General features: G+C 40.7%; 2 protein-coding genes across 3 annotated transcripts in view; both read left to right on the top strand.

The window, feature by feature from the left end:
• The window catches only part of ec (ubiquitin specific peptidase echinus), a 393,787-nt gene that overhangs the window by 242,652 nt on the left and 138,275 nt on the right, over positions 1-12,860 (top strand). The window lies entirely within an intron of this gene.
• The window catches only part of LOC109039235 (WD repeat-containing protein 55 homolog), a 180,370-nt gene continuing 169,709 nt past the window's right edge, over positions 2,200-12,860 (top strand). The window contains exon 1 of the mRNA XM_072304093.1: positions 2,200-2,210. The gene's annotated coding sequence lies outside the window, so the exon portion shown is untranslated. The remainder of the gene's footprint in view (positions 2,211-12,860) is intronic.

Raw genomic sequence — 12,860 nt, 5'->3', positions numbered from 1 at the left:
CAAGAAAACATACTCTTGATTCAATCGGATTTTTGCTTAAATCAAGAACCAAGCCTCTTAATTCAAGCGGATTTCGTTTTGATTGAAGCAAAAATCCAGAGTATTTTTTCTCGTCAATGTTTTCAAGAGTCTGGACTCTAGATCCAATGTGTTTTTTTTTTCCAGTGTGCTATCTTTATTTATCAAAAACGGCTTGTACCGTTCCTTTCTAAGCAATAATGGTAGAAGTAATGTTAATTGGAATTTCGTTTCTGTCGTCGCAAATTCAATAGAGAGACAGTTCGTTCGTTGTTCTCTGATGATTCGGCGTCCCAACAATTGATTTCAAGAAGCTCACCATCCACCAGTCCGTAACCAACTACTCCATTCGGTAATTGAGACGTCCCGCGTTTCCTTTCTTTGTGTGCAGCCAGCATCGCTAGGATCAGCGAATTGTGAAGGCATCTTCAAATAATTGATCAAGACAGCCATCGGGACGAGCACCGATTAAGACTTGATCCTAAATTCGATCTTGAGACCCAACAATCAACCCGTTGCAGCTCATCTCCATGGACGCCAAACTGTACAGAAAACAGTTAATAATAAAATAATAGAAAAATTTGTCGATATTGAAATTTAATGGGTTCTTAAATAGAAAAACTTTGTGAAATATAGCTTCTAACTTTATCAAAGTAAGCAAATAACTAATGTTTTGGACGAAAGAAAGTCAAATTGTAGGTAGGGTTGGATTGCGATCTCCGCAACACATGTTTCGTCATCGAATTTTCACGTGAAACGCTGTTTACTGGAATATTAAAAATATTGCTTTAACTGCAACTTAAAAGGGAGAGATTACGCACGTGATCGTTTCATTTTGCGGTGAAAAACCTCGTGAAATCAGTAGTTAAAGAAAATTTGTCCGATACCTCGATGATTGCTGTTTTCCAATGTCCTAACAGGGCCGGATTAAGGGGGTGGCCACATGGGCCGCGGCCCATGGCGGCAAATCTGTAGGGGGCGGCAAATTTTGCAATTTTTTTAAATGTAGGTCTAAAAAAAAATCGTATTTAGAAAAAAAAATTACAAACGAGAGAAGGCGACATTATCTTTCATTTCCTGAGAGTGTAATAATTTCTAATTATGTCGTCTTTCAGAGGTACAAGAGACAGCACCTTTAATTATTCAAGTTAAGAGAGAGACCAAATAGTTAAAACACGCACGGAATGACACGGAATGGCGATGTCCTCGGCCGGCTATCGGCATGTAACACATATTAGCGCCTACAAGACTGCACGAATACTTCACGCATTGCATCACACAGAGTGCGGTCATTGCGGTCAGCGTAAAATGGACAGCACCTACAAGATTGCGTGAATACTTCACGCATTGCGTCAATCACAGTGCGTTCAGCAGCGGTCGGCGTGAAACTCGCAGCGCCTACAAGACTGTCGGAATGCTTCACGCATTGCGCCAAACACGGTGCGGTCAGCGCGGCGCGGCGGCGGAAGTTAAAATCATTAATCCACATTTATGTTTGTTCTTTCATAATTTTTTCGTTCATTTCTTATGAATGGAAGGCCTTGTCCACGCAGAGATAGGTTTACGAAACTTAACTGTCGCACAAATTTCCGTGAACTTTTGCTAGTAGTGTTGATAGGGCTTTCGCAAAAAATGTGTCCAACACGAGTAGACGCGTCTCATGCACCCCTTCCCCGCTGGCACGTTCATTTGATGGTTTTTATTGATGTTTCAAAACGAATGAGAAGGGGGCGGCAAAATACAGGCGGCCCATGGGCGGCAAGTAGGTAAATCCGGCCCTGTGTCCTAAACTTTTTTTCTCGACTCAGAATATTTTCTTGAATTTGACGTGTGTTTCTCTCTGTTTGAATCAGTTCACTTCTCGCTCGATTTGGCTGCCCTGCCAACATTTGGGCCCAATCCTGTGACAATATTTGTTATCGTGGCCGGCCACGGCACGCGTGCCACATTCATTATCTGCGGCCGGATCACGACTCGAGTGCTCAAATTCCGATCGATCGTTATCCCCCCCCCCCCCCCCCCCCATCATCGATTTTCGGGAAAATTGGATCCGTACCGTGAGAACCGATCAAGGGACACATATTTTTGAGTTTTCGGTCGACGGCGCCGTTTTACCCCTCTCGTCGCGTTTTTGGAGGAGACGAAATCGTGAGGGTTTTCGGGAGGCAACGTCCGAACAAAAAACAAATCCATTACTCTCGACAAATATTTGTGGGACACTCCTATGGAAGAACCCTGTATGGGCTTTTGAAAGTTGCCAAATGTCTATCGATGAAATATTTTTTTTTTTTGAAGAAGGTACAACTAGTTTTCTTTATTTTCATTTTTTATTTTTTTATGCGTTATTATGTATCTATTTCTATATGTTTTAGAGGATACTGAATATACAAGATGTATGTTTTCCAAGTTGAGAAGACATCATCACGTAATATGTTATAGCTAAAAACTCCTAAAAATGTTTTGAAACATCGTGTTAATTTCCGAAGAAAATATCCAGGAAAAGTACCTGAAGTTAGAATTTGCGTATTTACATTGCAGCGTTCGTAAAGCATAGATTAGTTTTTATCACACTAAAAGGAAACTATTTAACTATATTTCTTTGAAATGGGTGAATAAAATGCCCAAACAATTTTAAAAAAGCTACTGGTTGGTTTAATTTCTTAAATAATAAATTAACACTGAAATAAAAGAATCTTAAATTTGCCGCCAAGAAGTATTTCTTCTTAAATCAAGAATTTTTCTGGTTAATATAAGCTACTTTTTTGCTTAACCCGAGCAATACTTTTCTTGTGTCAAGAAAAAGTCAGCTTAAAGCAAGATTAAAAATTCTTGGCGGCAAATTCAAGAATCATCATGCTTGAGCCAAGCTACTTTTTTTCAGTGAAATACAACATGAGAGGGCTGTGCAACATCGCCATCGAAGGTACTTATGTGTATCTTTCCAACCGTGGACGTCGATATGAGTAAAATATCCTTAAATTTGTTTTTCATAAGCAGAAATTTGACAACGTCTTCTACTTCGTAAGACGTTTTGCTTTAGCAAGATAGACTAGGTACTCGTATTCTTTGCACAGCTCGTGACCTGAACTTGAGGTCGTACGGTCTTGTATTTTTCGTGTGGTGGTTTCTTGTCAGTAAGGCGCTGATTTGTCACTCGAATTGGCGCCGAGATTGTGTCACGAAATTTTAAGGAATTTTCGAGGGCTTTGTTGATATTGCAGACTGTCGTCAGTCGGTATTCTCAAGCCGAGAGAAGAATAATGAAAAGAAATGAGAAAAAAATCAATTCGACCCAACACTCGGATCGGAACACGCGTGACTGCTTTTATTGAGCGTTGAAAGAATAATGTCAATTTATTGAGAGGCTTCATCGATCATCGTAATCACGGGACGAGTAGATTCAAGGTCAGCTGTTATCTCCGAGATGTCATCAAACTGCCCTCTAATGCCAGTGTCTCGGGTTTATATCTTGTTCCCTCAATATTTGTTTATTTTATGGACTTCGCAATCATGGCCGGATTTACCTACTTGCCGCCCATGGGCCCCGTGTATTTTGCCGCCCTCTTCTCATTCATTTTGTAACATCAATGAAAACCATCAAGTGAACGTGCCGGAGGGAGAAGGGTGCATATGACGCGTTCACTCGCGTTGGACACATTTTTTGCGAAAGCCCTGTCAACACTACTAGCAAAAGTTCACGGAACTTCGAGCGGAAGTTCAGTTCCGTAAACCTATCTCTGTACGGACAAGGCCTTTCATTTTTAAGAAATGAACTAAAAAATTAAGAAAGAACAAATATAAATGTGGTTTAATAATTTTAACTTCCGCCACCGCGCCGCGCTGACCACACTGTGTTTGGTGCAATGCGTGAAGTGTTCATGTAGTCTTGTAGGCACTGTGCGTTTCACGCCGCGCCGACCGCTGTTGACCGTACTGTGTTTGACGCAATGCATGAAGTATTCATGCAGTCTCGTAGGCGCTAATATGTGTTACAGTCCTCGCCATCATTTCTCTCTGCGCCGCGCCGCTCCAGGCCAAATTACGTGTTTGGTTTCTCTCTTAACTCAACTAATTGAAGGTGCGCAGTCTTTTGAATCACCGAAATACGACAAAATTTGAAATTAATGAACTCTCAGGAAATGAGAGATTTTGTCACCTTTTCTTGTTTGTAATTTTATTCTGAATCTGATTTTTTTGTACCTGCATTTAAAAAAATTGCAAAATTTGCCGCCATGCTCCGCGGCCCATGTGGTCACCCCCTTAATCAGGCCCTGTTCGCAATATTCTAATTAAAAAAAAAAAAATTGAACTTTTTAAATTTTATTCAATTGCTGATCATCAACAATAACATTTTCCATTTCATTTTTATTAATTTTTTCTGTATGATTACTGCAAAGCTTCAACTTTAAATCGAGTTTTAAGACTTCGAAAGATCACGGGAGCTTAGAATTTAACAAAAATGAATTATAACTGACTTTTATTACGGTGTGTGCGCAAAGAGGTCTAGTTTTTAGATTTTTTAGGTCGCATTTGGGTTTTCGTCAATTTTAAAATTCGCCAATTTTTGGCCTCTTCTTGCGGACTCATTGATTGCCCTCACACACTTGACCTTGCCATTATTGCAACCTCGCAATCTCATTTTTAAAACCATTACCCTTAAATGATAATTGTTTCTTTCTTGACATACCTAAATTTTATTTCAACACACTTTTACTCTAATGTATCACCACCTAAACCTGAAACCACAAACGATGATGTAGCCCATTGCCACGAATCCTTATTGAAATTATTAATCCATCAAAATCAAACCAAAGAATTTTTGGAAAGTCCAAGTTTGTCTGACAATGAGTCTCATTTCATCTGATTGCTCATTAGAAAGTCTCAGCCAACGAGACCCATCAAAAGTCCCATCAAAAATCATTGCTTTTTTCTGGTGTATCAAACCGTTGCATTCCAAACCGAAATATTTTTTAACCACCAACGGACTTTAATCTGACGAACCGATCGGTGAAATGGTTGTGCATGTGTCCTGCAGGTATAGCCCTTGTATTGATCAAAGAGCGAGAACCATATAGCTGCACCCAATTCTAACATATGAACATTGGGCTCAGTACGTATCCCATTGTTTCCCTAAATTTTCTTCTGGTCTGGTTATTCTCTCTGAAATAAGACTTTTTTGTTTTTTTTTTCAAAAGTGCCTCCCGTGCAAGTTTCGTCCGACCACCCATCCATCGTCCATTTTTGGGGAATCTTATCGTTTTCTGAATTTTGGCGATACACTGTTGAAAATCAATGATTTACTCTGAGTGGATAGCCGGCGTGAAAAAAAAAAATCCAGCGCGAATTTCGGGCCGCATTCTGAGTGAATAGATCAACGCGTGAATATCACCAACGATGGTCGAATTAGTTGAGCTCCCTAAAGTAACGTGAATTCAGAGTTACCTGATAGAGTAACCCTATTTTTAGTCCATCATTTACCCCCTTAGTCTATAAGAACCACCCATTTCAACCAAAAAGATCACTCCGTACTCTTGATATCTTCTTTGTCTATCGTTTTGTCTATCAATTTCAACAATCAGCTGGCTGACCGCTTAAACACGGGGCACCCTGTATACCCGTCTCCATCAGCAAATGTAACGAAGGAATCCCCGATCTCTCACTGATCACTGATGAACCTAACGGGTACCTCGAATGAAAGTAATTAAGTAAAAAGTAGCTGCACCCAATTCTAACATATGAACATTGGGCTCAGTACGTATCCCATTGTTTCCCTAAATTTTCTTCTGGTCTGGTTATTCTCTCTGAAATAAGACTTTTTTGTTTTTTTTTCAAAAGTGCCTCCCGTGCAAGTTTCGTCCGACCACCCTCTCCATTTTTGGGGAATCTTATCGTTTTCTGAATTTTGGCGATACACTGTTGAAAATCAATGATTTACTCTGAGTGGATAGCCTAGCCGGCGTGAAAAAAAAAATCCAGCGCGAATTTCGGGCCGCACTCTGAGTGAATAGATCAACGCGTGAATATCACCAACGATGGTCGAATTAGTTGAGCTCCCTAAAGTAACGTGAATTCAGAGTTACCTGATAGAGTAACCCTATTTTTAGTCCATCATTTACCCCCTTAGTCTATAAGAACCACCCATTTCAACCAAAAAGATCACTCCGTACTCTTGATATCTTCTTTGTCTATCGTTTTGTCTATCAATTTCAACAATCAGCTGGCTGACCGCTTAAACACGGGACACCCTGTATACCCGTCTCCATCAGCAAATGTAACGAAGGAATCCCCGATCTCTCACTGATCACTGATGAACCTAACGGGTACCTCGAGTGAAAGTAATTAATAAACCTCCAACCCGTCCATCGCATCGGGGGATGACCGATACCAGTCAAGCCTCCAAGCGGGGGAGGTATGTTTGGTATGCGTCTAATCGCGTGATGCGTGTCGCGATGGTCGTGATAGGCATCGCCCCGGAGCCATATAGCCCGTGGCCCCCGAGCATCCCCCCCCCCACACACACACACACCCTCCCTCAACCTTACACACACACACACACCGACGGGGTCTCCGTGGGCGGTCAGCGGGCGAACGTGTATCAAATTGCGGCCCCGAAAGCGGGAAACTTTGAGGTCCCTTTTAAGCTGCGACCGTGGTGATGCTTTGTTTTTTCGGCTCCGGGCGAGGGCTAACTGGATTACCCCGTGCTTTGAAGTTGTGAGGACTTCAAAGTTTTATTTTCCATCGTTGTCGTTTATCTCGGTTCGGAACGACCCATCTCGGGAAAAGATATTTTTTAGGAGACGAAAAAACTGCGTAACAGTCAGGAACAGAGTAATGGAGAATTTGCAGGTGACTGAAATTTGATGAATTCTGTGTTTGAATGGACGATACCAAGTAAGCTGAACACGAGGATACCCTTGGCTCATGAATCATGAATTAGTGAGTAATTATTGAAACTTCTCTTTGCTCTCTATCTCGTGATAGGCGATGAATTCATCAAGAGCCGCGGAGACTTTAACGCAAGGCTAGAAAAGTAAACAATACGCTCCAGAGAAGAAGACCGTATAATGGAGCTCTTGCCTGTGTCAGGAATTTAAGTACTTTTACTGACGTAAACTTTTTCTTCGCAAGAAGCACGATTGTGCCACTGATTTTCTCTAAAATCAACCTAAAAGCTCAAAAAAAGCTCACAAAGTTGAGGCCTTAATGGAAGAGGTATCCCACGCTATCCTGAGAGTCCACCTCTTTATCAAGAAAAATGCCTTATGCAGAGCTAGGGAGCAAATAAATTAACAGTTCTGTCACTTAATTTGGGGACTCCAAAACTGAAAACACTGCAGCTAATGTATTTGCTCCAGCTCCCTATCTTTGCATGGTGAGTTTCTCTAGATATAGAGGTGGACTCTGAGGATAGCGTGGGATCTCTCCTCCATTAGGGCCTCAATTTTGAGAGCTTTCTTTGAGCTTTTGAGTTGATTTCAGAGACAGTGGCTTATCGTATTTCTCACAAAATTCACATAGAAATTAGTTCTTAAATTGCAAAGATCTGACACATGCAATAGCTCCATCACTCTCTCCTTTGTAGGCACCCCACCCCAGAAACTCGAAAGCAATTTACTCAAAAATAACGTTAAAATAATTTTTTTTTTTTTTACCGTTTACTAGTTACTGGTTATTGCTGTTACTACTTTACTCCGTTGCATATTTACTAATGTTTTCTTGCGGGTAGTATGCCTGCGCACAAGTCCGGAAATCACGCTTCAATGCAGGGAATTTAAGGTGCATTCTTATCCGGAGCACATTCCCACCTATGCGGCACCTATGGGGGGGGGAGTGGGGGCAAGGGGTCCGTGTCCGATGAGCCTTTCGTGTCAAACGGAAAACTTGGCCCCGCGGGTGACTTTGATGGAACACTCACGAGCAAGGAACCGATTGTAACTCGGTAATGCTCGTGTAAAGAGGCGCCCGTGGAGCTGAGGAATTTCCACTGCTCGGAGCCCGATTGTGGATGTCAACCGGTCGGTATCTACCGTTCGTGCTCGTCGAGTATCGGGTGACAATGCACGGGGGTGAGCCGAATTTTCGGTTTCGTTGCTCATCAATTTGTGTCTCGGAGATTTCCAGGGAACGCGTTCCTTAATTCCGCATTCCAGGCGTTGGGATATAAGAACATTAGGCTCATTTTAAGTATGAAAACTTAGTATGTTACTTTCTCATTCCCCTCGTTTTCCTTGTGGAAAACAATCTCTGTGTATTTACCAAGAAAAGGTTAAAATTACCAAGAATTCAGGGTTCTATTTGATCCCAGTTTTTTCTTGGTAAAATTACCATTTATGGAATTGGTAATTTTACCGAGAAATCTCGATAAAATTATTGAACTTTCTCGGTAATTTTACTGGATCTTGGTAAAAACGCCAATATTTTTTATCGACTGTGGTAGAATTACCGAGATAAAATGGCAAAGTTACCGGGAATTGATTACCGATAAAAGTGGTATTCTTACTTAAAAAAACAGTAAAAATACGGTTTTAGGTAAGCTTACCAGTCTGTCTTGGTAAAATTACCAGTAATTGGTAAAACAAGTGAGATGGTAAAGGTACCAACGGACCTTGGTAAAAAAGCCGAGAATTTTTTTCCAGTGTTCCATTACAATACTGAGGTTAGTTTCTTGTCCCATTTGCTACGAAAGTTCGTCTTCCGAAGAAGAAAGAACTTCTTAGTTACGACGAATTTTGATTTTAGAAAAAAGAAGAAAAAAAATGCTGAATTCGCATTTATGAGTTGATATTGCACATCATCAACGTGTTCGACGCGCCTGCATTTTCGTGTACTCGATGAAGAAATGCATATTGCGATACTTCAATTTCACCCTGTTTAGTGGTCCATGAAAGTCCTTTCATTAGCAATCTGCACAGCCACGCTTTTCTTAGATGGTTTTCTTGATACGAAAAATCATCAATCGTGTCCCAGCAAATCCATTTGCATCAGATACTTGAGTTTTAAATCCCGGATAATCCGTGCCTCGACGCGATAATGAGAGTTAATGGGGCTCTAAAAGTGAATAAAACGATTTCGAACCGGAGACCGTCCCCACTCTTCTGCCGTCCTAAGGAAAAACGCCGTATGAACATTCGAGAGTTGCCAAGTTTCCTTTGATAAAATATTTATTTTTAAGGAAAATCATGAATATTTTTCCTTGAAATTTACAGGAACTTTAGACCAAAATACGAACACAATTCTCTGAAAAATTGGAAGAAAAAAATTCATAATTTTATCAGGGAATTCATGTTTTATCAAAGACAATTTGGCAGCGTCTGAAGGTTCATACGGTGTTTTTCCTCAGCACGGCAGTCTTGGCATCATAATTAAGTGCCAATTTGTCCGGTAATTGGAGCAGATCAGTCTCGTCATTCTCGAACTTCGACCGCGCGCGAATCAGTCCCGCGGCTATAGCCACGGCGAGAGCGCAGCTGATCACACCTCAAAAAAAGGCATCAATCAGTTCCATTTGACGTTCTGCAACGAACGTAATCGATACATTATTTTTACACGCAACTCGAGTTCATCCTTCATTACCTGCTAAACAGGCGTCATTTTTGCAGAAACTTTTGCGATCAGAAGTTGTCGGGAGGAAATAAAATCTATACGCGGACAAAACTTTAGAAAGCTCTAAAAGCAACGAAGCACCTCTGAATGCGGGTCTTGGTTGAGTGCAAGTGGAAAAAATTCCATAACTTCCACGATGAATCAAAACTTCGTTTGAAAAATCTAATTTCGGTTCATATTCTCGTTCATCAGACGAAATATATCAATTACATTTCAACGTTGCGAAATATCCTCTCCTAAACTGCATTTTTGTCAAGAAACTCGGTATCACCAGAAGAACACCTCATTTTTCAATCAAAAGGAATTTCTTCCAATAGCAAATTCAAGAATATTCCTGCTTACGTCACTGAGAAAAAGAAAAAGAAATTAGGCTATGTGAACCGAGCGTTCTGTGTTCCATATCATCCCAAATATTCGGTTTGTTAAACTAAACTTTTGGTTTATGTAACCAAACATCCGGCATATATGACCAAACTTTGTTCGTCAGTTCACTTTACCGCAAAAATTCGGTTGCATAAACCAAAAGTTTGGTTTGACAAACCGAAAATTCAGTCGGACGAACCGAATTAGTTGGGATGATATGCCACACCAAACTTCGGTATATATGACCGAAATAGTTCAGTTTTCTAGTTAAGACTCATAAAAACATGACCATCACTTGAGGACGGGGAAGCAGTCAGTGACACGGGGAGGAAAGGGGAAGAATTGGGAGGAAGAAAGAGAAAAAAAAGGAAATAGGAAAGGAAGTTCCAAGGGGAGGGATGAAAGACTGAAAAATCCGAGCAAGGAACACGAAGTGGTCGTGACCCGATTTGAAAGAGCCGGATCGGCGTTGCCATGTTCCCCAGCCCCTTAATCCCCTACTCCACAGGGAGGGAATATTCACCCTGCGAAATCTGGCAACCCTGATTCGCGGCCGACTCACGATTCGCTAAACGGGCGCGGATCGTAGTCTTCGATTTCTGGCATCGATCGACTCGCTTGATGCCCGGTGTCACCGCTGTAAGTTGAACACTCTTTGCATAAAAACAGAAGCCACGATGCGAAGGCGGGAGTCGATGCTGAAAAACAGCAATCGCCCCCATTTAACTCCATGAAAAATATCCACATTTTATCGCCTAGCCTGGCAACCTTGGGAGTCTCCACTGTGATATCATCGTTTTTCAGGGAAAGAACGTAACCTCATTTCAAAGTTGCGAAATTCAGTAAATCATTAAATGTTTACAATGTACGAAAATGCAATTTTCAGCCCAAATTTTGATGATTTTTGCGTGTAATCTGAAGGAGAATAAGTGAGATGACATACTCTCTTCGTGAAAATGCGAGTTCCAAGTACATATTCTAAGCTGGGCAACCTTGGGGAGTCTCCATTGTGATATCATCGTTTTTCAGGGAAAGAGCGTAACCTCGTTTCAAAGTTGCGAAATTCAGTAAATCATTAAATGTCTACAAAATTGTACGAATATGCATTTTTTCATCCCAAATTTTGATGATTTTTGCGTGTAATCAATGAAGGAAAATGAGTGAGATTACATACTTGCTACTTGAAAATGCGAGTTCCAAGCACATATTCTAAGCCTGGCAACCTAGGGGGATCTCCATTGTGATATCATCGTTTTTCAGGGAAAGAACGTAACCTCATTTCAAAGTTGCGAAATTCAGTAAATCATGAAGTGTTTATAAAATTGTACGAATATGCGTTTTTTCAGCCAAAATTTTGATGATTTTTGCGTGTTATGAGAAGGAAACTTAAGTGAGAATACATACTTTCTTCTTCGTGGAAATGCAAGTTTTAAGTACATATTTCGCAATGTTGAAATGCATACTGAAAAAAAAAACTCCGGCCGTGGAATCCGTACTTAGGGGCTATATAGACACACCTCTCTGGCCAAAGTTACGGATCAAACCTCATAAAAGTAGCTTTCTCACAAAAAATTCTTCAAATTCAATCTTGATCTCCAAAATTTCTTACGTCTTTAGCTTAAGAGAGATTTTAAAGGGTCCAAGGGATGTTGGCCCAAGTTTTAAACCCTTGTAGATCCAAAACCTTCAACTTGAGCTGTCGACATTTTTGAAGACAATCATTACTGTGGCACCAAAAATTATGGCAAGTTTAACGTGGAACTTTTTTACCTATAAAAATGAGAAACCTAATCGGAAATCCAAACATTGAAACTGAAACACGCTTACTTTAGTCCTCGAATTGCAATTCATACGTCTCCGATCACTTTCCAACGATTAAATATGTCATTTCGTTTAAAATAGGCGGGTGAATGTCATCTCCTCACCAAATAATGGGCTGACAAAACTAAACACTACAAGCCCCTTTTAAAAAAGAGATATAACGCGGTATCTTAACTCGGTGGCTCATTTTGAGATGATTTAACACAACTACCGGTCGTTAATTTGAGTTGGCATGGAAGCGATGGGTGAAAAACTTTTTTTTGGGAAAGGAAGCCCAATTTACAGCGTGATTATTTATCTCAACAGGGAACACATACTTGTCAAAACAGGGTATTTTCGTTTTTGATGAGCCCCACAGAGCTACTATTCTCACCCATTTTGGGGCCCTTCAGGTAATTTATACGATACCTTTTTAACGAATATGGGTTAAAAAAGAGCAGCACCCGGAAGGAAATAAAATGATAATAGGGTGAGATCGTTACACGATGTTTCTCGGATGCGAAGCAGAAAAAGTCGGAGCGAATCGGAAGGAAGATAACCGCACCTTGATGCTTCACTAAAGGAATAACGTCGTATGTCATTTCAGACGCCACCAAATTTCTTCCGACAAAGTCGGGTTTTCAAAAAAACCATGTGGGTTTTCTCCCCAGAAATTTTTAAAGAACGTTATGCAGGACTTGCCCCATTGCACCTGAAAATTTCAAAGAAAAACACCAATGACTTTTCGATGAAACAAATAGGACTGAGTTAAGCAGAAAGGAACCAACCCACATTTTGGAAAAAATTGAGTTATGAGTGGTTTTAAACTCAACCACTGCTCTACTCTCTATCGCCAAAAATTCAAAGTTTTTGTTGGAGCAAATTTTGCAGAAATTGAACTTGAAGTTTATCTTTTACATTGAGTCTTATGCAGGAGCCAAACTTTAAACCTCTTTTTCTCGGTTTGATCCCGATGTGGCTTGGTTCCTTCCTGTTTAACTCCGTCCAAATATCATTCCGGGAAAACATCGGCAGCGTTGAGTGCCCGCAAGGTGTTCTTCCAAAGCGCCGTG

This window comes from Bemisia tabaci, chromosome 9 (genome assembly GCF_918797505.1).
Source record: "Bemisia tabaci chromosome 9, PGI_BMITA_v3".
NCBI lineage: Eukaryota > Metazoa > Arthropoda > Insecta > Hemiptera > Aleyrodidae > Bemisia > Bemisia tabaci.
The sequence above is the reverse complement of the archived record's forward strand: the minus strand, read 5'-3'. Positions and strand labels throughout refer to the sequence as shown.